Below are 26933 nucleotides of genomic sequence, written 5' to 3' on the forward strand. Positions count from 1 at the left end.
TGTATGCTGTCTTGTATTTCTTGTCTGTTTGCAAATGCAACCACTCCTACTCAACTTACCTCCCCACATATACCTATATCCCTTCCCCAACATCCCTCTCTCTCTCCTTAAAAAAGGGCATATGTCCCACAAAAAAATATCAGCCCTTACATAGCTCTCCATTGTGCACATTCATCCATGGAACACACTTTAATCATTACATGAATCAATTGACACATTTATGTTGCCCTCAGAGGCTCCAAATTCAAAATTGTCTATTACCTGCACATCTGTTGCTGTACAAGAAATGGAGAGCTATGGTCTTTTCTGACACCCATCCTGCACAAATTGTCTACTACCTGCACAGCTGTTGCTGTACAGGAAATGGAGAGCTATGGTCCTTTTCTACACAACCCTCCCTGCCTCTCACAGTGTTTTTCCGCTGCTTGCCCCATTTCACCACTTTCCTATCACTCCTTTTTTTCTTTTCTTTTTCTGGAATTAGTGGGGGTTTAAGCAGAGTGCTGTGCAAACACACTTAAAACTTCCTTAATCACTTCTGTGTTTATGACATTGGTAGGCACATCTGAAATATAATTACCCCTGCCATGTTGTGAACTCAGGACCCCGTCAATGGTAGCAGAGTGCATTAGCCCACTAGGCCACTCAGCTCTGAGGTGAAAAAGTTGTTTCCATAAACATATCCTGATTGCCAATGACACACTGCTTGTACAAATAATGGAAAATTGACAGTGTACTTAAGACTATGATAAAGACACCAAACCCATACACAGCCAAATAAATAATGATGGACGTACGTGAGGCATAGGATATTAGTTACAGCTGGCAACTGCACAGATTGTTGCAGAAGGTCCACAGTTGTACCTCCTGCTGTTGGCACAGTTGTCACAAAACCTGCTCTGTGTGTTGAAGTACTGGCAAGTCAGTACAGATTGTGGTTACAAACTCATGACAGACAGTTCAGTATTACATGTCATACCCATCTGAACACACATGCTAATGCCAATCCTGTGTAACACTCTGTATGCATGCACATATATCTTGCAAATACACCTATTGCAGTATTGACTCAGTAGCTCAGTCTGTTCATTTTGCCACCCACAGTCCTGAATTCGAATCCTCTGGGTTGCACTTCAAATACATGCTTGTGAATACAACAATAATGGCTGGGTCCTGCAATTTTTATAGAAACAGGTTGCTGCTACTGCATTCACTGCTACCCATCTTAGCATATCAAAGGACTGTAGGTAGGGACACACTGCACAAATATGTATAGGCTACTTATGTGTTGCCTAACACTCTCCGATTGTTACTGTTACATTACATATGTACCTTAAGCACATGCCTCACCTGGACTGTTATGGGTACCCTCACCCTGGCTATGCTGTAACAACAGAGCTGACACTGCTCCCTCACTGACACATACAGCTTGCTGTCCTCCAATGTGTTCACACTCCTCAGTATGACTCCTGGGCAAAATGCAGCAGCTGCAGCCTGCAACATATGTGGCAGTATGTTAAGCTACCTGTTACAGACTTACCATACCTCACAACCACCTAAAACAAGGGATTCACACAACACCCATAAATAAAGGGGTGGGGTCAAAGGTCAAACTGTGGAGACATGTGTCACAGTCTTCCCCTACAAACATGCACAGCTGATAAACCAGCAGCTACTGCAACAGCATGCATATTCTGATGTGTATAAAGTATGACACTCACATCTGTCTTCCTCCTTACTGACCACAACACACATTGTTTAACACTAAACTACCACATATTCAGAAAGTCTGCTCACAATTGCCAAACATAGCATACAAAACTGTGGACATACCGCATGAATCTCAACAGTGGACAGTATTTATACTTACCCTCTGCAAAGCTGAGGTCTCCACACCTCCATAATGTCCATCTCACAGACTAGGAAAGAGGCTAAGGCCTACACGAAGGCCTAAATATAACACTGTTGTGCATTGCCATTAGCTAATGAAAGTGCAACCCAGCTGTTCTTGATGCAATTAGAAAGTCTGAGCCACAGAGTGGTGCACAGGCAATCACCTGTTCATAAACATTACCTACAAAATGCAAGCAGATGCCTATGGTAAACAGGTCTGTGACATTCTTTACAAAGACGGACTGCAATATCACAAGCAAGCAATATTCTTTAGGATTTATGCACAAAAAGGAGTATGGCACTCTCTCAGGAATGTAATAGATGTCCCCATATAATGGGATGAAGATGAGAGGATTCAGTTATAGGGAATAGGGATTACAGCAGTAGGCCAGTAGTATATATTTTGGAATGACTTGTTGCTGACAGCTGTCCAGCACCTACAGGCTTCCTTGTTAACTCTGCCTGCTGTGATGTACATCATAGCTCTGGCCCTCTGAGTCCCTCCTACAATGGTCGACCTCTGTACAAATGCTACTGGATTGTGTGTTAGACAATAGTGACAGTAAGTATACATACTGAGCTTACAAAGTAAGAGAATTAATACGGTAACAGATATTACTGTACCATAACTGTTTTCTTTGGGTTCTGGCATGTGGCAGCTAGATTCCCCACAGTCTGAGAACAACCATTACATATTGTCCAACTGTTCACCAGCCATCCACATTTTTCTGCCAGAGGGTCCACATATATTAGGCACATGTAGACATTTTGCAAACATCTGTGTATTGCAGAAGTTGGACATCTACAGGGACGATACCCTACAGCATGCTTGCAGTGCTGTCTGTCATTGAATCATACAGATGTTGCTGGACTGTCCCCATATACTTGTAGTGACACTCACCTATTTGTCAGACGATGGCTGTATGAAATGGTACTGGGACATCACCCATAGGGGACACACCACAGCAGACAGCATTGATGGGACTAGAGACATAACAACACACTCCATCACAGCACACAGGGCCATAACCTGTATTCATAGGATCATAGGAAGTTACTAGCCTATTAGCCCTGAGGCCTCACTTATAAGCCTAGCCAAGAGTTTAGCCCATGTTTATACAAGTAAGCACAAATGCCTCAGTCCATCAGGGACACGGGTGGAATCCCAAGGATGTATTTCCTGTTCCCATCCAGTTCTCCAGGTATCAAAAGGGGTAAAGAGGTACTCTGATTGATGTGGAGTTGGAGTCTATTCCGCAGATGGAGGAGTCTCTGGAACACAAATCTGTCCTGCCAACAGGTCCTGTTGATGTCACAGACCAGGTTGAGGGCACGCGTGTATATTACTCAAGTGGACCTTGACTTGTAGATATGCAGCAGTCCCATAAAGTGGGGTCCATGATCAACTTGTATGCCAGATAGAAGTCACGTCTGAGGAGTCTGTATGAAACTGAGAAGAAGGATAGGGCTTTTAGCATATCTGTGTATGGTAGATGTTTGAGGACCTGGATTCTTCTGGTGAGGAACCTCTGTGGTCTCTCCAGCTGCTTCATGTGCTTTGCAAGGTACATGCTAAAAGGGGCATTGTACTCAATAATGGGCCTTATAAGGGAAGAATACAAGGATGTTATGACCTCTTTGAAACTGGATGAAGTACCCTTACTGATGAGTTGGGCCATGTAGAAGACTTTATGCACAATGGAAACAACATGATGGTCATAAGTCAAATTGCTATCAACATGTGTGCCCAAATCCCTCATTACTAATTGCATGCTTAGGACATTGCTATTAATGTGATAATTTATGGGGACATCACTCTTCCCAAAGGGGATGATGATGCATTTTGTGGTATTCAGCTTGAGGCCATGTTTATGGCACCAGTCATTATCCATATCACTAGGGGATGTGGTGACACCACCCTGCATGCAGTAATCTGCAAATCTGGTCAGCCATATCCCGCTAGTTTTGCCCTGCACCTCAGAAAAGTACAGTGGATATAAAAACTGTACATGCCCCTGTTAAAATGCCAGGTTTTTGTGATATATAAAATAAGACCACAATAAATCATTTCAAAACTTTTCTGACCTTTAATGTGACCTATAACCTGAACAATTCAATACAAAAGCAACCAAATCTGTTAGGGGAAAAATATAAAAAATAAAAAAAGTACAATAAGCGGGTTGCATAAGTGTGCACACCCTTAAACTAATACTATGTTATGTGTGCACACCCTTAAACTAATACTTTGTTGAAGCACCTTTTGATTTAATTACAGCATTCAGTCTTCTTGGGTAGGAGTCTCTCAGCGTGGCACATCTTGACTTGACAATATTTACCCACTTTTCCTTGCAAAAGTACTCCAAATCTATCAGATTTCGAGGGCATCTCTTGTACACAGCTCTCTTCAGCTCATCCCACAGATTTTCTATTGAATTTATGTCTGGGCTCTGGCTGGGCCATTCAAAACTTTAATTTTCTTCTAGTGAAGCCATTCTTTTTTTATTTGGATGTATGCTTCGGGTCATTGTCATGTTGAAAGATGAAATTTCTCTTCATCTTTAGCTTTCTAACAGATTCCTAAATATTTTGGGACAAAAGTGACTGGTATTTGGAACTGTTCATAATTCCCTCCACCTTGACTAAAGCCCCAGGTCCAGCAGAAGAAAAGCACCCCCAAAGCATAATACTGCCACCACCATGCATCACTGTGGGGATGGTGTTAATTTGTTGATGTGAAGCGTTGTTTTTGCCCCAAACATACCTTTTGGAATGTGGCCAAAAAGTTCAACCTTGGTCTCATCAGACCATAACACATTTTACCACATGCTTTTGGGAGACTTTATTTATTGTTTTGCAAACATTAGCTGGGCCTGGATGTTTTTATGTGTAAGAAAATGGTTCTGTCTTGCATCCCTACCCCATAGTTCAGACATATGGAGAATATGGGAGATTGTTGCCACTTGTAGTACACAGCCAGTACTTGCCAGAAATTCCTGCAGCTCCATCAGTGTTGCTGCAGGTCTCTTGGCAACCTCCCTGACCAGTTTTCATCTTGTCTTTTCATCAATTTTGGAGGGATGTCCAGTTCTTTTCAACGTCACTGTTGTCCCATATTTTCTCCACTTTTTGATGACTGCCTTCACTGTGTTCCATGGTATATCCAATGCTGTGGACATTTTTTTGTACCCATCTCCTGACTGATACCTTTCAATAAATGAGATCTCTCTGATGCTTTGTAAGCTCTCTGTGAACCATGGTTTTTGCTGTAGCAGGCAACTGAGTAAATGTCAGGAAAATCCTACTAGGACAGCTCAACTTTATTTGGGGTTAATCAGAGTCTCTTTAATTGATGGCAAGTGTGTATCCAAGAAGACTGAATGTTGCAATTAAATCAGATCACACTGTACTGAAGTTCAGAGGGTCATAGTTTCAGTACTTGGCAGTAGTGTATATTTGGCTTGTTTTTACTAGGCTGCAGAGTGGTGATTCATCACTGGGACAAAACAGAAATTCCCTTAGACTGCAAGAGCAAATAAGTTATTTCTTACATTATTTCATTGAATTGCACTTCTTAACACTTATAATTGTGCTGTACATCTAATCTACTACATTTTGCACTATTATAAAGTTTTTTTACTGTTTCACTGCATTTGTGTACAGTTTTATAATTTTTTAACTGTATTTGTCAGCTTGTCCTCGGCTGCTGTATGTTCCTGGCTAGGAGTGCGCTCCTACACTTTTTTGCCCTGCATTCCCCTTGGGACTTCGCCTGGGTGGACACCTACACCCAACTAAAGTACTAAACTCATCCAATTGCTCAAGCAATATAACTACTCTGCTGCCTTAACCCCCTTTCTGGAAATTGAACCAGGAGTCTCCCAGAAGAAAATAAGGAACTTTTTTGCCCTGCATTCCCCTTGGGACTTCGCCTGGGTGGACACCTACACCCAACTAAAGTACTAAACTCATCCAATTGCTCAAGCAATATAACTACTCTGCTGCCTTAATCCCCTTTCTGGAAATTGAACCAGGAGTCTCCCAGAAGAAAATAAGGAACTTTTTTGCCCTGCATTCCCCTTAGGACTTCGCCTGGGTGGACACCTACACCCAACTAAAGTACTAAACTCATCCAATTGCTCAAGCAATATAACTACTCTGCTGCCTTAACCCCCTTTCTGGAAATTGAACCAGGAGTCTCCCAGAAGAAAATAAGGAACTTTTTTGTCCTGCATTCCCCTTGGGACTTCGCCTGGGTGGACACCTACACCCAACTATAGTACTAAACTCATCCAATTGCTCAAGCAATATAACTACTCTGCTGCCTTAACCCCCTTTCTGGAAATTGAAGCAGGAGTCTCCCAGAAGAAAATAAGGAACTTTTTTGCCCTGCATTCCCCTTGGGACTTTGCCTTTACACATAAAAACATCCAGGCCCAGCTACACCTACACCCAACTAAAGTACTAAACTCATCCAATTGCTCAAGCAATATAACTACTCTGCTGCCTTAACCCCCTTTCTGGAAATTGAACCAGGAGTCTCCCAGAAGAAAATAAGGAACTTTTTTGCCCTGCATTCCCCTTGGGACTTCGCCTGGGTGGACACCTACACCCAACTAAAGTACTAAACTCATCCAATTGCTCAAGCAATATAACTACTCTGCTGCCTTAACCCCCTTTCTGGAAATTGAACCAGGAGTCTCCCAGAAGAAAATAAGGAACTTTTTTGCCCTGCGTTCCCCTTGGGACTTCGCCTGGGTGGACACCTACACCCAACTAAAGTACTAAACTCATCCAATTGCTCAAGCAATATAACTACTCTGCTGCCTTAACCCCCTTTCTGGAAATTGAACCAGGAGTCTCCCAGAAGAAAATAAGGAACTTTTTTGCCCTGCATTCCCCTTGGGACTTCGCCTGGGTGGACACCTACACCCAACTAAAGTACTAAACTCATCCAATTGCTCAAGCAATATAATTACTCTGCTGCCTTAACCCCCTTTCTGGAAAATGAACCAGGAGTCTCCCAGAAGAAAATAAGGAACTTTTTTGCCCTGCATTCCCCTTGGGACTTCGCCTGGGTGGACACCTACACCCAACTATAGTACTAAACTCATCCAATTGCTCAAGCAATATAACTACTCTGCTGCCTTAACCCCCTTTCTGGAAATTGAACCAGGAGTCTCCCAGAAGAAAATAAGGAACTTTTTTGCCCTGCATTCCCCTTGGGACTTCGCCTGGGTGGACACCTACACCCAACTAAAGTACTAAACTCATCCAATTGCTTAAGCAATATAACTACTCTGCTGCCTTAACCCCCTTTCTGGAAATTGAACCAGGAGTCTCCCAGAAGAAAATAAGGAACTTTTTTGCCCTGCATTCCCCTTGGGACTTCGCCTGGGTGGACACCTACACCCAACTAAAGTACTAAACTCATCCAATTGCTCAAGCAATATAACTACTCTGCTGCCTTAACCCCCTTTCTGGAAATTGAACCAGGAGTCTCCCAGAAGAAAATAAGGAAGTATGTGCATCTGCTGCTACTTAAACTTCTGTATTTCTTAACCCCTGCTTGTTATCTCAGTATGCTCCCTGCCAGGAAAGCCAGCAGCCTAAACCCCTCTTATTTCTGTCTCTCCGATCTCACCCTCATCTAGCTCCCTGAGTTACACTAGCTCCCTTCTCCTTCTGTCCAATTTAGTCCGTAGAATGCCCTAGTGGGCTTAGTGCACTTCAGCATTTGTCCACTAAATGGCAGCCCCTCCCCACTGTTATTGATTTAAATTCACTCACTTCTTGTATTCTCTCAGCTTTTACATTCATTTCTCACTTTCTCTCCTATAACTTGTAGCCCACTCTACCTATTACATCCAGGTCCCCTCTACTTACCCTGCTACAACTTACCCTCCTGCAAACTATGCTCCACTGATTGGCTCTCGATCTTCTCCTGCCCTCCTGCGTTCTGATTCCCTGTTATCTTACTGCGCTGCTTTGCTTCTTCTCCCTCTCTCTCTTCCTCTTATCCATTCTTAGAATCCTGCCTGTGACTCTGCTTTTCTGCTTCACACTAAGTTGCATTGCTCACTCCTCTCTTCCCTCTCTCCCTTGCTTTCTCCTCCTCTTATCTAACTTTGTATCCTGTTCATGCTATCTCTATCTCTTAACACCTAGCCCTACTCTAGATTCTCTCTCCCCACTCCCTGGACCGCTCCATCCTTTTGCGCATCAACTCCTCTCATACCGCAGAAGTACAGTCCTTCCGGTCTGTTCCGGCCAACACACATCCCTGCTCCACCCCCTCTTCCTCTACATCCGCCTGGAAGTGATATACCCCCCTCTAACCTTCGGGTGCCATCTTTAAACCTCGCTTGTCCTCGGCTGCTGTATGTTCCTGGCTAGGAGTGCGCTCCTACAGTAAGTAAACTCTGCGTGTATATTGTAGCATTGTTATCGGGATTATCCCTTCTTTTGCACAGAGAAGACTACAATAGATGTGCTATGCCAGCATACTTTTGTAAAAGCTGTTGACTGCTGTTTTAAAGAGTGTACTACACAATATAGCTTGACTGTTGTTTTAAGGAGTGTACTGCATAATATAGCCTATACATATGGTGGAGTTTACTAATTAGATGTTTTTGGGTAACACCAACTTGTATATGCATTTTGCTAGCTTCTCATGTGCTTAGGTAGTCGCTGCTAAAGGTACATTCTAGTGCGACATTGCCCTGCATATTGTTGTAGTGCCTACTTGTAAACTAGATTGCTAACAATTTTTTGTACTCATTAAATGATTGCTGCTTATATGGTAATGCCTACTGGAAAAGCTGACTGTCTGAGATGCTTTTTTGAACTGTATTCTTTCTTGGTTTAAATGTCGTGAAGTTTACTAGTTAATGTTTTTGTAACACGCCAACTTCCACGTGCATGTGTTATCTTCTCATGTGCCTGGCTAGTCGCTGTTGTAGGGCGCACTAAATTGTAACATTGTCTTGCCTATTGTGGTAATGCTTTTTAAATAACTGCTTCTTTTATACTCTGGTACTGCTATAAGAGAACGCTGCCTAAACGGTAGGGCCTATTGATAGAACTGAGTGTCTAAGACGACATTGTACTCTTTTAATTGTTGATGGTAGTGCCTATTTGTAAACCCGTTTGTGTGATTAGGTTTTGTAATGATTTAAACGAGCGCTACCCATTTTGGTAGTATCTACTGGTAAATTGGGTGTTTGAGATGCTATTGCACTATTTAAATGTACTCTGCTAACGCCAACTCCCTTACATTATAATTCCTATACTAGCAGCCCTTGTACATCTCTCTGCCTGCATCAGCTACACGGTAGCTTACTAGGACTATACATTGTAAATCTATTTTAGAAACCCTTGCTTAACAATTGGCTCTCATTAGTAATCTGTTAAGCGAACGAAATAACTTCCTCTGCGAATGTATTTTTTGTAATTAAGAGTGTATTTTCTTATATTTGTCCTTGTGAATTTTGAACAGTTGCTTTTAATTGATACAATCCTTCAGGAAAGGCGATTACTTTTTAACACATTATTATTGCAATCTTTTGAATTTAGTTTATAGCTCATGCTTGATATCTGCCTACTACCACTACTAGGAGATAAGGTGTTTTTTTCATACTACACATCTATTAATTCTCTCTCAACTTTTTCTCCTGTCTCCAGCTTTTTTGCCCTGCATTCCCCTTGGGACTTCGCCTGGGTGGACACCTACACCCAACTAAAGTACTAAACTCATCCAATTGCTCAAGCAATATAACTACTCTGCTGCCTTAACCCCCTTTCTGGAAATTGAACCAGGAGTCTCCCAGAAGAAAATAAGGAAGTATGTGCATCTGCTGCTACTTAAACTTCTGTATTTCTTAACCCCTGCTTGTTATCTCAGTACGCTCCCTGCCAGGAAAGCCAGCAGCCTAAACCTCTCTTATTTCTGTCTCTCCGATCTCACCCTCATCTAGCTCCCTGAGTTACACTAGCTCCCTTCTCCTTCTGTCCAATTTAGTCCATAGACTGCCCTAGTGGGCTTAGTGCACTTCAGCATTTGTCCACTAGATGGCATCCCCTCCCCACTGTTATTGATTTAAATTCACTCACTTCTTGTATTCTCTCAGCTTTTACATTCATTTCTCACTTTCTCTCCTATAACTTGTAGCCCACTCTACCTATTACATCCAGGTCCCCTCTACTTACCCTGCTACAACTTACCCTCCTGCAAACTATGCTCCACTGATTGGCTCTCGATCTTCTCCTGGTTTCTTCCCGCTCTGTTCGCCCTTCAGGCTCACTCTGCTCCCCTACCCTGCCCCCAAATCTCACCCGCCCCTAGCACCTCTAGCTATATCCCTCTTGTAACCACACCCACATCCACTCTACACCTATCAGTCTCCAACACTCTAGATACACCCTCTACCACTCAAATTTCTTCTTGTAACCACACCCACTTCCATTCTACACTAATCAGTCTCCAATACTAAAATTTCTCACCCAGACTATAGGTCTCCATTCTCCCTCTAACACCCACTCCCAAAACCTCACCCCCTCCAACCCTACATAACTCTATACTCACCCTCTACTAATCAGGCTTTTACTAGCGTATCTTTATAAAATAATCTCTTATATACATATAGAATACAACTACAACATTACACCACTAAGCAACCTTATTCGACATGCTCTTAAAACCTCCATCCATCTCCATTTCACTACTACTACTTCTTAAATTTTCCTATCTTGACTACCTCACCCAACCCAGTACTTCCTACCATTCTTAATTCTTCCATGTAACCAACCACCTTAATTCCCCTCCCTCACACTCACACTCATCTATTTCTCCCCATCTATATCCTATAAAAAACCTCCTATCTTTCTCATACAAACTGTTCACCTCTCAGAAATACTCTATCCCCATAGCAACCAGGAACTCCTTCACAATCACAATAGAACCCAATCCTTTTACTAAACTGCTCAATTACCTCTCTAACCCAATCCTTCATCTGATTACCAGTCTTTTATCAGGTGATATCCATCCCAACCCTGGCCCCTCCACCTCAACCACTATACACAAACCTATATTACTTACTTCTTTAAACTCCCAAAGTATAGTCAACAAAGTCGCAACCCTCCATGCCTGGCTCATGCATAATAAACCTGACATCTTATCTATCTCAGAAACATGGTTAAAACCCTATATAAAAGATTCTGAAATAATTCCACCTAACTATTCTATCATTAGAAAAGACAGGTCCCACAAAAAAGGCGGAGGAGTAGCTCTCCTATATTCATCCTCCTTGTTAGTTACTCCCTACAACAAACCTATTCCACACTTTAACAACGCTGAATTACTCCTCACTCTCCTTCAAGTAAACAAGCACAAACACATATGTCTAGCATCCCTCTACATCCCCCCAGGGGATAATATTTCCACACTTGAAGATATCCTCTCCTGGCTCTCCAATAACATTAGCAATGAAACCATAATCTTAGGAGATGTAAACATTAACTGGGCCTCCATTCAGTCTCCAACTAACTCCCTTAACATCAACCTCTATAATTTTTCCCAGCTAATCAATTCTGTAACACGTCCCTCAAAAAACCTCTCTTGCGGCAGTATTCTAGATTGGATTCTAGTCTCACATCCCCACTATTTTTCTGACAGTGGCACTCTTCCCGACCCCCTAAGTGATCATATGCCCATCTTCACTCACCGACTCCCCTCTATCTCATGTCGCACCCATAATTATATTACTACCCGCAACCATAAAAACTTTAACCCAACAACCTTTTCAAACTCTCTAAAAGCAATAAACTGGAATTGTCTAAAGACATTATCCTTAGATAATGCAGTTACCCACTTCAGCTCAACATTCTTAAAACTACTAGACTCCCACGCCCCTTTAAGGACAAAGAGAATAAAAACTAATTCCACCCCTTGGCTTACCAAAAACACGCTAGCAACCATGCGCCATAGAGATAAAGCCTGGGCACTCTATCAGAAAAACAAGACCCCCCGACTCCACATTGAATACAAAACACTTCGAAATAAAGTAAAAAAGCTTATTATCTCTGATAGACAAAATTACTTCTTTACACTCCAAAACAATAATAAAACAAAGCCTCAGAAATTCTGGAAAGGTATCTCTACCCTCCTTAACCCCAGCAAACCGCACACCCCTACCCCAGACCCAAATGCCCCAGATTTAGACTTAGCTACTCAGTTTAACTCCTTTTTCATTGAATCCATTGGCAAACTAACCTCCTCATTCTCTAGTTCCACCTCATTCTCTAATACACCCCCCTCCCTGCCAACAATCTACCCTGCACTTCTGCTCCTCCCTCATCCACATCTACTAACTCTCTATCCTCCACCTCTTCTCCTACTCCAACTTCCACATCATCTTCACCACCCTCTAATACTCCCTCTCCCACTCACCTCTATTCTCATTAAAACCTATACCTACTTCTACTATAAAGAAACTCCTTCAGAAATTGAAGCCATGCACTAACGCACCTGATAACATCCCTTCTTACTTTCTAAGCATAGCTGCTGAAGCAATTGCCTATCCCATAAGCATTTTAATCAACCGCTCCATCCAAGAATGTACAGTACCCCAAATCTGGAAACAAGCCTTTATCATACCTCTGCATAAAGGTGGCAACAATTGCAATGTCAACAACTTCCGACCCATTGCTATCCTATCCCCCATTTCTAAACTTCTAGAAAAGTGTGTCCAACTTCAACTCTTACCACATCTCTTAGATAATAACCTTCTAACTCCCACACAACATGGATTCAGACCAAATCATAGCACCATGACAGCCCTCCTCTCCTTTCTTGAAACTGTAAATAAAGCTCGTGACTCTGGCCAAATTGTTTCTACCCTACTACTTGACCTCTCTAAGGCCTTTGACACTATCTCACACAGCCTGCTCTTAACTAAACTCTCAAAACTTAACCTATCTCCCTCCTCTTTGAACTGGTTCTCCAGCTACTTATCCAATAGATACCAAGCAGTAAAATGGAAAAAGGCAACCTCCTCTTTTCTTAGTACCCCCACCGGAGTTCCCCAAGGCTCCATGCTAGGTCCCCTTCTTTTCAATATATTTATAAATGATTTCCGCAAATCTATTCCATTCTCAAATATCATCCAATATGCAGATGATTCTACCATTATCTGCTCTGCCACATCTACCCCTATGCTCCTAAAGCTTACACAAGAAGCTTTTTCAATCACTGAGCAATGGATGAAAATAAACCACCTAGCACTCAATGCTTCCAAAACTAAATTAATGGTATTTACCCCCTCTAAAGTCACTCCTTTCGATATAAACACATTCTTGATTACTAGTCAAAATAACTCACTTCTGGAACTGGTGTCAGAAGCCAAGTTACTTGGGGTCCAAATTGACAACCAGCTTAATTTCAACTCCCATCTACAATTAAATATCAAAAAAACCCATCAAAAACTAGGTATGCTCTACCGACAAAATCAGTACCTTACAAGCACCTCTAAAATCACTCTCTCTACTTCCTTTCTTATCCCCTCCCTTCTCTATGGAGCACCACTCCTAACTAATCTTCAGTCCTCTCTAAAAAAACAACTCTCCTCTTGCTACAACAAAATCGCCAAGTTCGCTAACAGCCATAGGTCCCCCACCCACCACTGTTCCTCTCTCCAAAAACCTAATTGGCTAGAACTACCCAATCATCTCAGCTATACTCAGCTAACTCTTGCCCACAAGCTCATTTTCAACCCCTCTCTCTGTCCCTCCCTGTCTTCTGCCTTTAAGATGCACCTACCTGATAGAGTTTTAAGGTCAAACAATCAAAACCTATTAGAAGTGCACAAACCAACTCGTCCCCCAGGCAAAAACCTACTATCCTACAACCTAGCACGTCTTTGGAACTCACTACCACCATCCATTCGCACCACCTCTAACCTTTATATGTTCAAAAAATCTCTTTACGTACATCTAGTGTCCCAGTGGGAATGCTCTTGCTCCCACCCCTCATAACTAATAATGGCAATTTTCATCTTCCTTTCGCTCTCATGTTACTCCAGTAATTTTTCCTTATTAATTCCCATAACTCACATTATTATTCCCATGGTATCTGCAAAGAATGTATTTGACTGTACCTTTTAAAGTTTATGCTTCTTACATAATAACTACTCTGTATCACTATTCAGTATTACTTTTCACAGCCTATAACACCTCCAAGTTTCATCACTAGTCTGTATTGTTTTAAATGTTCCTGAACTTTTGAAATTAAATGCTTGTATCTTTTACATTTGTATAATTATCATTAGTAATCTATTGTATGTACCTAGTTTGTTTGTTTTTGGAGCTTTTCTCCCCAGGACTCCATTGAAAACGGGTTCATTTTGGCCCAATGGACTATCCTGGTAAACCAACTGCAAATAAATAAATAAATAAATAAATGTTTCATTGCAAGATAGTGTTTCATTACTACTGTAATTGCATTTTTACTGAATTACTTAACTGTAAACTGCTTTTTCATACTGAGAATTGTATTTTCTGTTTGTGATTGCTCTATCTGTGCTTTTCTGTGCATTTCTCTGAGGTTTCTGTGTTCAAGTCATGTGGCATATTCTGGAAAGAGGCCTGCTGTTATACAGACCTGGTTGTTTTGTTTGTTGAGTTTTCTGTGTTTCTGTCAGCCATCTTCTAATAGAGAACACAGAGATAATCGGTGGAGGGGCACTGACCACAACTCTGATCTGTGATATGTAACAATAAGTATCCTGTTTTTGTTTTGCTTATTTTTACTAGTTATTGCTTTTTCTAGATATTTATAGCACTTTTTATTATCTGCTGCATACTTTTACTGTATTTTATTGCTAAAAACTAATCTTCATGGTTATACTAAAATTGTCTGCATGACAGTGCCTGATAAATAATGTTTTTACTGTCACACTGTTTGTGAATCTTTTCTAGCTAGTTTCACTGTGTGTAAGGTATTAACTGGAAATTTCCTCCATTTGTTAAATGTCTGTTTGCTTGTTCTGATTTCCTGCCAAGGAGTGTATCATATAACTGATTTGTTTGCAGTTAAAAACATTCTCTAGAGTCTCCTTGCTCCTTTAATTTAGTGGCTCACTGCTGTTTTTCTGCTGTGATAAACATATCCATAGTGCTTTCCGCCTAAGATAGTGTAGCTAGTAGCTGTAATACTTTCCCACCCCCCTCCCTATTAGTGTCTTGTTCTTATACTTGGTGGCTTTGCAGTTGCCCCCATACTGTAAATTTGATCTGGGATACTCCTCCCAGTCTAGTGTCATTGGCTCATTTTACCTACAGAGAGAACATTTGAGAAGGCCAACCTACTTAGGTTCTTAACCTTGAACTATCATCTCTTCCTCCTTTCTCCCTTTCCACTTTACTAAAAAAAAAAAAAACATTTTTTTTGCTAGAATCTTCTTGTGTGCTGACTGAGTGTGCTTCTCAGCTGACAAGTATATTTTTGGCACTTTTTTAACTTTTCAGAGTTGAATAAAACAATTGAATTCAGTTCAGAAGACAGTTTGAATAAATTGCATTTATTTAAATGGTATTTGCTTTAATATTGCTACACACTCAATTGTGCTAGCTTACACTGCACTTAAGTTGTTTTTAGTGTTGTTCTAGCTGCTTTTCTGTAAAAAAAAATCTAAGCTGGTTTCCTGCCTTTCCTCTATCTAGTCTAGTTCAGATGCAGATTTGTTGTATCAGTGACTGTTTGTAATTTTCTGAGCTCCCTTTCTGTGTTGGAGGGAAGAATTCTAGCCTATTAGTGGGAGTGGTAAGCACTAGGTAGCCTCAAAAATTGTAGTTTATTGGCCGTTTGGGCAGTTTTTCCATCTCTTCCAACATTCTGGTATAAAAGCCCACATTTGCACTTGTTTCCCGCCTTTCCTGTAACTAGTCTAATCCAGATATAGATTTGCTGTATCCAGGACTGTTAGTAAGCTTCTGAGCGCTGCCAAAGTCTGCTCTTCAGTGTTTCCCTTAGATCTGCTAGTTCTGTCCTCTACTGCACTTTTACTAGCTTATTATCTAGCACTTTACCAGACTTCTTGCATAAATTATTGTAGCACACAAAAGTGCTACCAGCACTAAACATTCCACAAGGAAACAGCTCCAGTACTTATTATTAATACCCACCCCTCCAGGCATGTCTAAAGGCCAGTTCCTTGTGCTTTCTCCTATTAACCTGGTGAACTTTGACATCCTGAGGCAATGTAGCAACTGCCTCATGTATACAGACAACCCTCTCCTCTTACCTCCCAACACTCAGACTTGCGAGATATGCACTTATATATCCAAATTGGAAGTCACACACTCTCCAGCCAAGACTGGAATAACTGGTCAAGAGGAGAAGGTCAACACTTGCACCACACCACATGGAACACATAGCCCTCCAGAACACACACCAGCACTGCCTTCACATAAAAACACAAACCACACACCCACCTTCATGGAGGCTCTCAATAAAAATCTACCCAAACTGCAGAGACTCCCAAGGCAGAAACACATTCGACCACCACAACACGACACTAATCACAAGACACATAACTCTCCTAAACAGTGTGCTACGCAACCAAAGTCCCTAAGGCAAAACAGCATGCCCAACACACTAGTCATAGGTGATTTGATGGTGAGGCACACTGATGTCCCACTCACTAGGCTGAATAAGGAGAAAGTAACAGTCAGCTGCCTGTCAGGTGCCAAGATCTGCCACATAATGCATGCACTCAGGTCCCTCAACAACAGGTGCAAATATGACTCGGTCATTATACATGTGGGTGTGAATGACCTAAGATGTACTTCCCTGGACTACATGAAAAGAGACATGGAGGAGCCCTCAGATTATGTAGCCCAGGTGGGTATGACCCTAGCCCTGAGCAGCATGCTGCCATCACCCAGAATGCTACCACAGTACAAGCAGAAAATGATTGATTTCAACAACTGGCTAAGTTTCTGGTGTCATTCTAGGGGGATCCAGTATCCGTCTGTCTGGGATGATATAATTGACAGACCTCGATGCTTTGCCAGAGATGGCCTGCATCTGTCATGCCTGGGCTTCCAGATACTGCCCAACGCTCGTGCCACCCCTATAGTGCCTTTTTAGGCAGTGTTCCAAAAACCAAATGACCACAGTAATGGCTACAAACAAATGCAATCTGAGGGTCATGCTTCTCAATGCTAGAAGTCTAAATCTCAAAATCCACTCACTCGAAGCACTCCTTAAAATGCAGAAGATCTACAAATGTGCTGTAACAGAGACCTTGTTCAAGGCAGCAGAAAGCACACCTGCACTACCAGGCTATAATTCATTCCACACCTTTCGGCCCCAGAATTTGGACCGAAGCTCCAAAGGTGGTGATGTTTCCATATTCATAAAGGATGCACACACCTCCTGACTGGTAGCCCAACATAACGCATCAGAGATACTTCAGGTGCAGCTAACATTGGGTAAGACAGCAATTCACATCTTAGCCTGCTATAGGTCCCCAACCATGTCCCAAGACTAACACTCCACGTTCCTAAGCACCCTGGAGAATATTAGGGTCCAACCTAACACTCTCATACTGGATGACTTCAACTACCCCTCCATTAACTGGGAAAGCTACTCATGTACCAATGCACTTTCACAATGTTTCCTGGAATTCATTAATTCCAATGCCCTGGACCAGCTCATTCTTACCCCCACTAGAGGTAGCAACATCCTTGACCTGGTCATTACTAACATGGACAACCATTTCTCTACACCAATAGTCAACTTCTCCCTGGTTAGATCCGACTACAAACTAATCACCTTGGAAATCCACATCCCTCCCACCCCCAACCCCCGCAAAGGTAACCACCATGAAAAACTTCTCCAAAGCTAACTTTGGGCTCCTAAAAACAGAGGTGGCTAACTTCACAGCACCCATGCAAATGGAGAGTAGTTGAATGACCGCTGAATCATACACCAATGCACTGTATGAACACATATACAAATGCATGGATCTTGCCGTACCCAATAGAACCAAGATGCTCTCCTCCAAAAAAAGGAAACCAATCTGGTGATCCCCTGATATAAACAAACTCTATAACAGAAGGAGGAAACTGATATGGAATAAGGTGAAGTCCCAAGACTGGAAAAACTCCCTTATCAGCCTCAACAAAAAGTTGAGATCCCTCATTAATCCTCTAAAACTAGCTACGAAAACAGAATTGCAGCAGATAGTATAGACAACCACAAGGCTTTCTATAGTTATGTAAAGAATCTCCATGACAATACCCAGATTTTCTCTGAGCACAATGGTACCTCCTATACCGAGCCAATAGATATTGCCAATATTATTGAAACCACAAAATACTGTACCAGCGATAAAAAAAACTGCCAAATGTACAGAAAACACAAGGCATTTAATAAAACAAGATTATTCAAATTCCTCTAGTGCCTTGGCTTACCAAAAAGCCTTTACAGAGTATAACATTCCTCCACCTTTTATACCCATATTGAATTAATTAAACAATTATCCACTTTAAAAGGTCAATTAAAAATGAACTTCCCTTAAAGATACTTTACATACAATATTTCCAAGAGGACTCTCTACTGAGCCCCCTTGGATGTAATGTGCCATATTTCAAAAACAGCTTTTTTTTCCCTTGAAATATTCTTGATAGTATCTGTTGCGCATAAATTACCATTAACCTGTTCTATTACTGTTACTTGTAACCCATCATGGTCACTTTCATGAAACATATTAAAATGTTCCACTATGGGACTGAAATGTTTATTTTTCTTAATGTCCCTAATATGTTCTTTGATTCTTGTGACAAAACTCCTCTTGCTCTCCCCAATATAATATAATCCACATGGGCACCAATGTCCATATATAATTTTCTCACTATGACAATTATAAGTTCCTTTAAAATCAAATTTTCTTCCATTGATACTTAAAATATCAGTTACTACATATTGGCAGATGGAACAAGTACCACAGGGTAAGAAGCCTTTATAAACTAATTCTTGCTCCCTTTCAACATCTGGTCTCTTAAATCCCCCATGGACCAAAATATCTTTCAAGCTCCCTCCTCCAAGAAAATTTCAATTTAACATCTCTGAGAAAACCCACTTCTCTTATAACAAACATCCAATAATATTTTATTATACTTTCTAGTATACATGATAAAACAGTTCCCGGGATTCACGCAGGCCGATTTTCCATGCAGAAACAGTGTAGGAGCTCCTACATGGAAAATGGCCACAGAGAGATCCAGGATAGTGTAATTTTCATGTGCACAAGTGGTCCTACACTGTTCCTGCATGGAAAACTGGCAAATATGCAAATCACCTCATTTGCTGGTGAAAAACATGCAAATGAGGTGATTTTTTTCATCCCTCAAGCTGCCAGGTCTCCGTGCTAGAACAGTATAATTGCAGAAATGTATTTGGCTAGTAACCAAATACATTTCTGCATCTGGCAAAATGGAGGCATGACAGCTCATGTAAAAGCATGTATTATGTTCAGTAAACATGCCAATGTCCAAATATATAAAAACATTTTTTTTAAATTTTTTTTAAATTAAACTTTTTTTAGGGGCCGATCTCGGCTGTTTAAGCTTAGGGCAGCTGCGCACAAACAGGATTGTGCTGAAAATAACAAACAAAAATGAGAAAAGTCAATTTTAAGTTAAATCTGCATTTTGCCATTATAGTCAAAGGCATGCAGAATGTAAACAATGCCAGGAATCACTGGTTATCAAGGGGAAAGGGTCCATTTTAGTGCATTAACTAACGACCTACACACTGGGGTATGCAAATGAGGGAAGTTATACTGAATCACAGATTTCTTCAAAGTGTTAGCTTGTACCTAACCATGTAGGTACAGCAATACAAAAGAACAAGTCTAAGAGCTGGATGACTTCATAAGGGGGTGTGTCATGTCTTTCTGTAAGCTCATTGGAGCTCTGTGGCCTGTGTTTGCCCTTAGCTAAGCAGAGCTAAGGAAGGGGGAGTGTCAGATGGGCCTGAGCAGTGTGTACATAGCCTAAACGGGTGTGCATGCCACGCACGGGTTTTAAACATAAACAAAAAAAAAGAGGAAATGGCAGCACTGTATATTTCAGCACTGGGTATGTGTGGCACACCTCAGGGCTTAAATAAGGAGGAACTGGGAAGGGGAAATAACAGTAGGAAGGCAATCCAGAAGAACTAGCATAGCTAGCAGGTGGAATGTATCAGAATCAACCAAATACACATTTAGCAGCCCAGCACACTACTATAAACTATGCAAACACCCTACAGACAGTTTTTCCCACAAACTCTGTGCCACCGGTGTACACAGACAGGGGATTTTTAACTGGCAAAACTAACTGAAAATATTAGAGGCTGCCTCTGCTTTACTCCATCAATATGTGCTAGAGACTGAGGGTGGTGAGGAGGAGAATGCTGACAACTGACACACAGTGAGGAGGAGGAGAAGAGTGTACAGACCCAGGGTAACCTACCAGGGCCTACATGAGCTGGAGATAGTGGAGCACTATAGGGTGGACAGGGAGATTCTACAGCAAATTGTTGAGCTGTGCTGGCCATGCCTCACACACAGAACTAATAGAGGGGAACCCATCCCAGTGAATACCAAGGTATGTCTAGGCTTAAAAATACTAGCCACAGGTACCTTCCAAAGACCAACTAGGGATATCATGGGGGGCTCACTGGTATCAGCATCCAGGGTACTCCATCAGTTCCTGGATGTCATGACACCACATGCCAATGAGTACATTTATTTCCCCACCACTCGTGAGGCATTGACCAGAAGTATGTGTCTCTTCCACCGTATAGCAGCATTTCCTGAGGTAGTTGGTGCTATAGACTGCACGCATATCCACATCAAAGCACCACCCAGTGAGTGGGTTAGGGTCTACATAAACAGCAAGGGTTTCCCTTCCAACAACTGCCAGGTCATGTGCGATGCCCAGAGTATTATCATGAATGTGTGTGCTGGCAGTCCTGGAAGCTATCACGACTCCCACATCTGGCATTGCTCACAGCTCTATCAGGGGTTTACTAGTGGGGACATCCCATATGGCCATCTAGTGGGTGATGCTGGGTATGGACTGGAGCCGTAGCTGATGACACCCATCAGAAATGCACACACACCCGAACAAGAATACCATAATGAGGCACACACACAAACCAGGATCATTGTAGAGCATGCGTTTGGAATGCTGAAGTCACGGTTCCTCTGCCTTGACATATCCAATGGAGCCTTGCAATACTCTCTAGCTACATGTACAAAATGTACATAGTATGTGCCATGCTACACAATATGATCCTGCGGAAACAGCTGCAGCAGGAATAGCATGGGGCAGGGCCACACAATCCCCCACCATTGCCAAGGCCAGCACAGGCACAGAGGGACTCAGAGGAGGAACATACTGAGCCTGCCCCTCTAGGCAGAAAGAGATGTGCCCAGTATGTCCAGGCCTTGGCAAAGAGGCAACACAAAGCACACACACTAACATTGTAGGGACCCAGAGACTGACAACTCTCTCCAACTCGCACATACAGTAAAAAGGATGCCAAACATGACACTACCTGTGCTTTATCATGTATAGGGAGTGTACTACATGCATCCAACATAGTCAGTCCTCCAGCACTGTCCTCAATACTGGCCCAGCAGAAGGTAAGTCACCCTTCCTATCATTTCCTGAATGGAGTAGTATGTTGTCATAGTTGTATGTATGATATGGATGCAAGCATGCAAGAGAATTGGTTGGCTGAATGGGATAACAGCAGACAACAGGAACTTCACAACATATACTGGTGTCAACATACTAGGCAGCACTACAGAAGATGACAACCCCCACTGCAGTAAATGCCATGGCCCAAATAACTGTGGGTGTCAATAGGTCACACACATGGATGTCAATGGGGGTCACATACTCACCATCAGGCTCACACAGCAGGACAGGTGTAGATGACCATACTGAAAGGCTGGGCTAAGGCTCCTTAATGATGGCAATGGTGAACAGCCCCCCACTAGACCTACACAGACATACTACAACAGGTCTGACAATTGCATTCTGGTTCTGAAGGGTAAAAAGTCTGAAACTGAAATTTATGCCATTAAGATCTAACATATGTACTCTACTGATATGCCTCCTTTCTGCATGATAGGTCATAATACAATATGAAATTAAAGCCAACAGAGTATCCGAAATACCAGTACAGTTATTGCAAATGTTTAAAGTCTGCAGGTGCCCCCCCCTCCACAATCCCACGTAGAAATGCAGTAACAGATGGCCTGCAGCACTCAAAAATGGCCTAAAGTCCTCTGACAAAGGCCCATGCCTCACCCATAGTCCCAATGTACGGAATGTCAGGGGGTCCCAACTAACAATATAATATAGTAAACAGAAAACAAATGCAAGGCCATGTTGACAAATACTAGTAGCATGCCTCCCCATGTCCTACTGCAAGAACTGTGTTCCAGGCCATAAATTCTACTGGAATAAAGGCCCAACTATAGGGATACCTCTGAGATATTGCTTACATAATGTTAGGAAGAGGAGAGAATAACAGAAGGGAGGTGTAGAAGCATGGGTGTTATGGAGTGGTGAAAATCTAAGTTATTATGAAAGACTAAAATATCTGAACTTGTACAGTGTCTCTTACAGATATTTAAGAGGAGATCTTATTCAGGTATATAAGGCATTTAGGGACACCTACCTCTGGGAATGTTTGGGGTTATCAAAAAATACTAGAGAATCATCAGACAACCTATGTAGAAGATTCTATAGGAATGAGAAGTGTACTAATTGATTCTCTGAGAGAGTAGCTGATGCTTGGAACAGACTACCAAATTACATTAAAGCAAGTACTAGTTTAGATATTTTTAAGAACAGCCTGGACATTTATTATGGGAACAAGTGTTTTGGCATATTGGCAAGCTAGAAGGGCTTTAATGCCGTGCCTGAAACATTTGTATGTATGTATGTATGTATGTAAGTCTGAAACCCTAATGTCCATCCATACTACTCCCTGTCTGCAAACCCATCAATGAATAGCCACAAAACTGCTTGTAAACCACAATGTGAAGGTAAACTGACCAGATATATGAGTCCTGCCTCTGGATAACCTAGGTGTATCTGTATAGCTGAGAGATATGGCCCCAGCAGGATATAGCTATTCCATGCAGTTGAGAAAAGGATGAGGAGGGGATCCCTAGCCAAAATGCTAACATGGTGCTGGACCATTTACACAGAACCAGCAGTCTATTGTCTGTAGCTACCATTCCACAATGACAGGTGTGTGCCAGAATATGTAGTCTATATGCCTCAGAATATTGGTCTCAGCTTCCTTCATCCTGTATTTCCTTAATAAATAACTGTGAGCAAAGAATGACAACTGTCAGTAGTCGATAACATGATACATCACAGTAACAAACACCCAAAAGTGAATGTCACTTAGTAAAACAGCAAAAAGAGTCCCCAAACGAAGGAAACACCTTCAAAATAAAGGATGCAGATGAATAAAAAACGAACAGTTTTATTCCAATACTTGACAGTAATACGGTAAGCGCTTTCACAATAATTCAATATTGCTTCATCAGACCAGGAGTAACAACTAACATAAGTCCTTAAATAAATTGCTAGGCCTCAAAATTCAAAGTAACCACTCAGAAGCCAGCAAACCAAAATTAATTACAATTTAAAGACAGAGTTACTAATTTCTATTCAAGGTTGAATGTGTAATGCATGTCAATACCATTTATAGCTTCAAAGCAAATTTCCTTATAATGCATGTCTGTTTGCAAATTCTATAAATGAATAATGATATAAATAATTAAAATGAAAATAAGAAAATATATAAAAAGAATGTAAATATATATGAAACACACACATATCAAGTACATGTATAATAACTAAAAATATATCTAATAGTGAGTATATATGTACAACTCATATAAATATAAATATAAATATGGTGTACATATTTACAAACATTATACTATATAACTCAACCATTATTTTTAAAAATAATCTGAACACCAAAAACAAATACATATGCATAATGTGCATAACTTAACACATCACTACATAGCACAGCTACATATAAGTGCATATAAATACTACAAGCCCTTCTTATACTTATTGACCCTTCTTCACTTCAGAACAAGTTTTAATAGGACACTGTCATTCAGATTGTGTCCCCTGTGAGCACCCAAACGTAAGATCCACTGCAGTTCTAATGTTTCTGTTCTATTAATAATATCTCCCATTCTTATATTTTCACCCACTGTTTGTAATACTTGAAATAAGAATGTATGTTGTAAACCTTCTTTCAGACAATGTTTCACTAGCGCACTGTATTCTAAACCTTTATTAATACAATATATATGATCCCTGATACGTCTATTTGTTTTGCCTATATAGAATTTAAAACAGCAGGTACAGTGTGCACAATATATTACATTCCTTGTATTACAATCAGCTTGAGTTCTTAGTTCCCAGAGTTTCCTTGTTTCTTTTATATTCTTTTTATATATTTTCTTATTTTCATTTTAATTATTTATATCATTATTCATTTATAGAATTTGTAAACAAACATGAATTATAAGAAAATTTGCTTTGAAGCTATAAATGGTATTGAAATGCATTGCACATTCAACCTTGAATAGAAATTAGTAACTTTGTCTTTAAATTGTAATTAATTTTGGTTTGCTGGCTTCTGAGTGGTTACTTTGAATTTTGAGGCTTAGCAATGTTATTTAAGGACTTATGTTAGTTGTTACTCCTGGTCTGATGAAGCAATATTGAATTATTGTGAACGCGCTTACCATATTACTGTCAAGTATTGGAATAAAATTGTTTGTTTTTTATTCATCTGCATCCTTTATTTTGAATGTGTTTCCTTTGTTTGGGGACTTTTTTTGCTATGATACATCACAGTGTAAAACAGTACATATGTCAGAAAATCTATGCTACAACCAAACATGTCACACAAGCAACACAGACAGCAATAGTTACAGTATCCCCCATATGTTATGCCCATTGTGCCTCCATATTGGAAACCTGTCTATAGATATCCTGCAGAAACAGTTTGCTAGGTGTAGCTGTAGCACACAAAACCCTGAACTGGAGTCCAACCCTCCCTGGAATGGATGCACACACTCAATATAGAAGGTCATATTGGGCATGCTCCTACACTTAGAGAAATGAAGCCCATGTCTCACAACACAGTGGACTACACATATCAGTTATTCACATCTGTCTGTGCACACACACCAAATTGTACACCATTGATACTTCACACACACTGGATAGGAATACTCACACCTATCTTAGGCCAACATAATATAATATGTCAAACATACACACATAGAGACATGGGGAAGAGAAAGACAGCGAGAGAGAGAATCCCATTATGAGGCCTTTCCCAAATAGTACACATTCCATTGGCCTATATTACATGATGTGCTGATGTCATTCACTGTAGAAATACCTTTGGTTAGCCCCTAGCCCTGTTGTCTCAGTGGTGCTTGTAATAACTGTGTGACACTACAGTCCGAATAAGTATCCATGCAGCAGTTGTAATTAATCTCAGTCCTGTCAAATGTTAAGTTGTGTGTGAGTGTGTGTGTATTTTTAGATGAATGTTGTTGAAGCCATTCACACACACTAAACTTCCCCTTACCCCTCCTTCAGCACTGCTGCTGATGTCACTCACCTTCAATAATGCCTTTGGACAGCTCTCCACCATATAAGCTTCATGACACTTGTGATAACTGTGTAATACTATAGTGTAGCAAACTAGTTAGGTAGGAGTGTTAATCCTGATCCTGGCAACTGTGGCAATGTGTGTGTTTGTGTGAGAGAGTGTGTGTGTCTTTGTAGACACCTGATTTTGTGGTCATTCACACATACTACACTTCCCTTACCCCTCCTTTAGCACTGCTGCTGATGTCACTCATCTTCAAAGATACCTTTGGACAGCTCCTCACCATATAAGCTCTGTGGTACTTGCGATAACTATGTAATACTATAGTGTAGCAAACTAGTTAGATAGTTCTAATCCTGGTCCTGGTAACTGTGACAATGTGTGTGTTTGTGTGAGTGAGTGTATGTGTCTTTCTAGACACCTGATTTTGTGGTCATTCACACTTACTACACTTCCCTTTCCCCTCCTTTAGCACTGCTGCTGATGTTACTCACCTTCAAAGATAACTTGGACAACTCTCTATCATATAAGCTAAGTAACACATAGCTCAGTGGCACTTGCGATATCTGCATAATACTGTAGTGTAGCAAAGTAGTTAGGTAGAAGTTCAAATCCTCATCCTAACAACTGTGAAAATGTGTGTGTTTGTGTGAGAGAGTGTGTGTGTCTTTGTAGACACCTGATTTTGTGGTTATTCATGCTACACTTCCCTTACCCCTCCTTTAGTACTGCTACTGATGTCACTCACCTTCAAAGATACTTTTGGACAGCTCTCAACCATATAAGCTCCATGGCACTTGCGATAAATGCATAATACTATAGTGTAGCAAACTAGTTAGGTAGGAGTTTTAATCCTGGTCCTGGTAACTGTGACAGTGTGTGTGTATTTGTAAACACCTGATTTTTGTGGTCATTCACACTTACTACACTTCCTTTACCCCTCCTTTTGCACTACTGTTGATGTCACTCACCTTCAAAGATACCTTTGGACAGCTCTTCAGCATATAAGCTCCGTGGTGCTTGCGATAACTGCATAATGCTATAGTTTAGCAAACTAGTTAGGTATGAGTTTTAATCCTCAATCTGGCAACTGTAAAAATGTATGTGTTTGTGTGTGAGAGAGTGTGTGTGTCTTTGCAAACACCTGATTTTGTGGTCATTCACACTTATTACACTTCCCTTACCCCTTCTTTAGTACTGCTGCTGATGTCACTCACCTTATAGATATTTTTGGACAATGATCTACCTGCAATCTCTGTGGCACATGTGATAAATGTGGAACAGTGTAATAGCAATAGCTACATAAGTAGGG

Source organism: Protopterus annectens, chromosome 5.part1, assembly GCF_019279795.1.
Source record: "Protopterus annectens isolate FY-2018-M chromosome 5.part1, PAN1.0, whole genome shotgun sequence".
Classification (NCBI taxonomy): Eukaryota; Metazoa; Chordata; order Ceratodontiformes; family Protopteridae; genus Protopterus; species Protopterus annectens.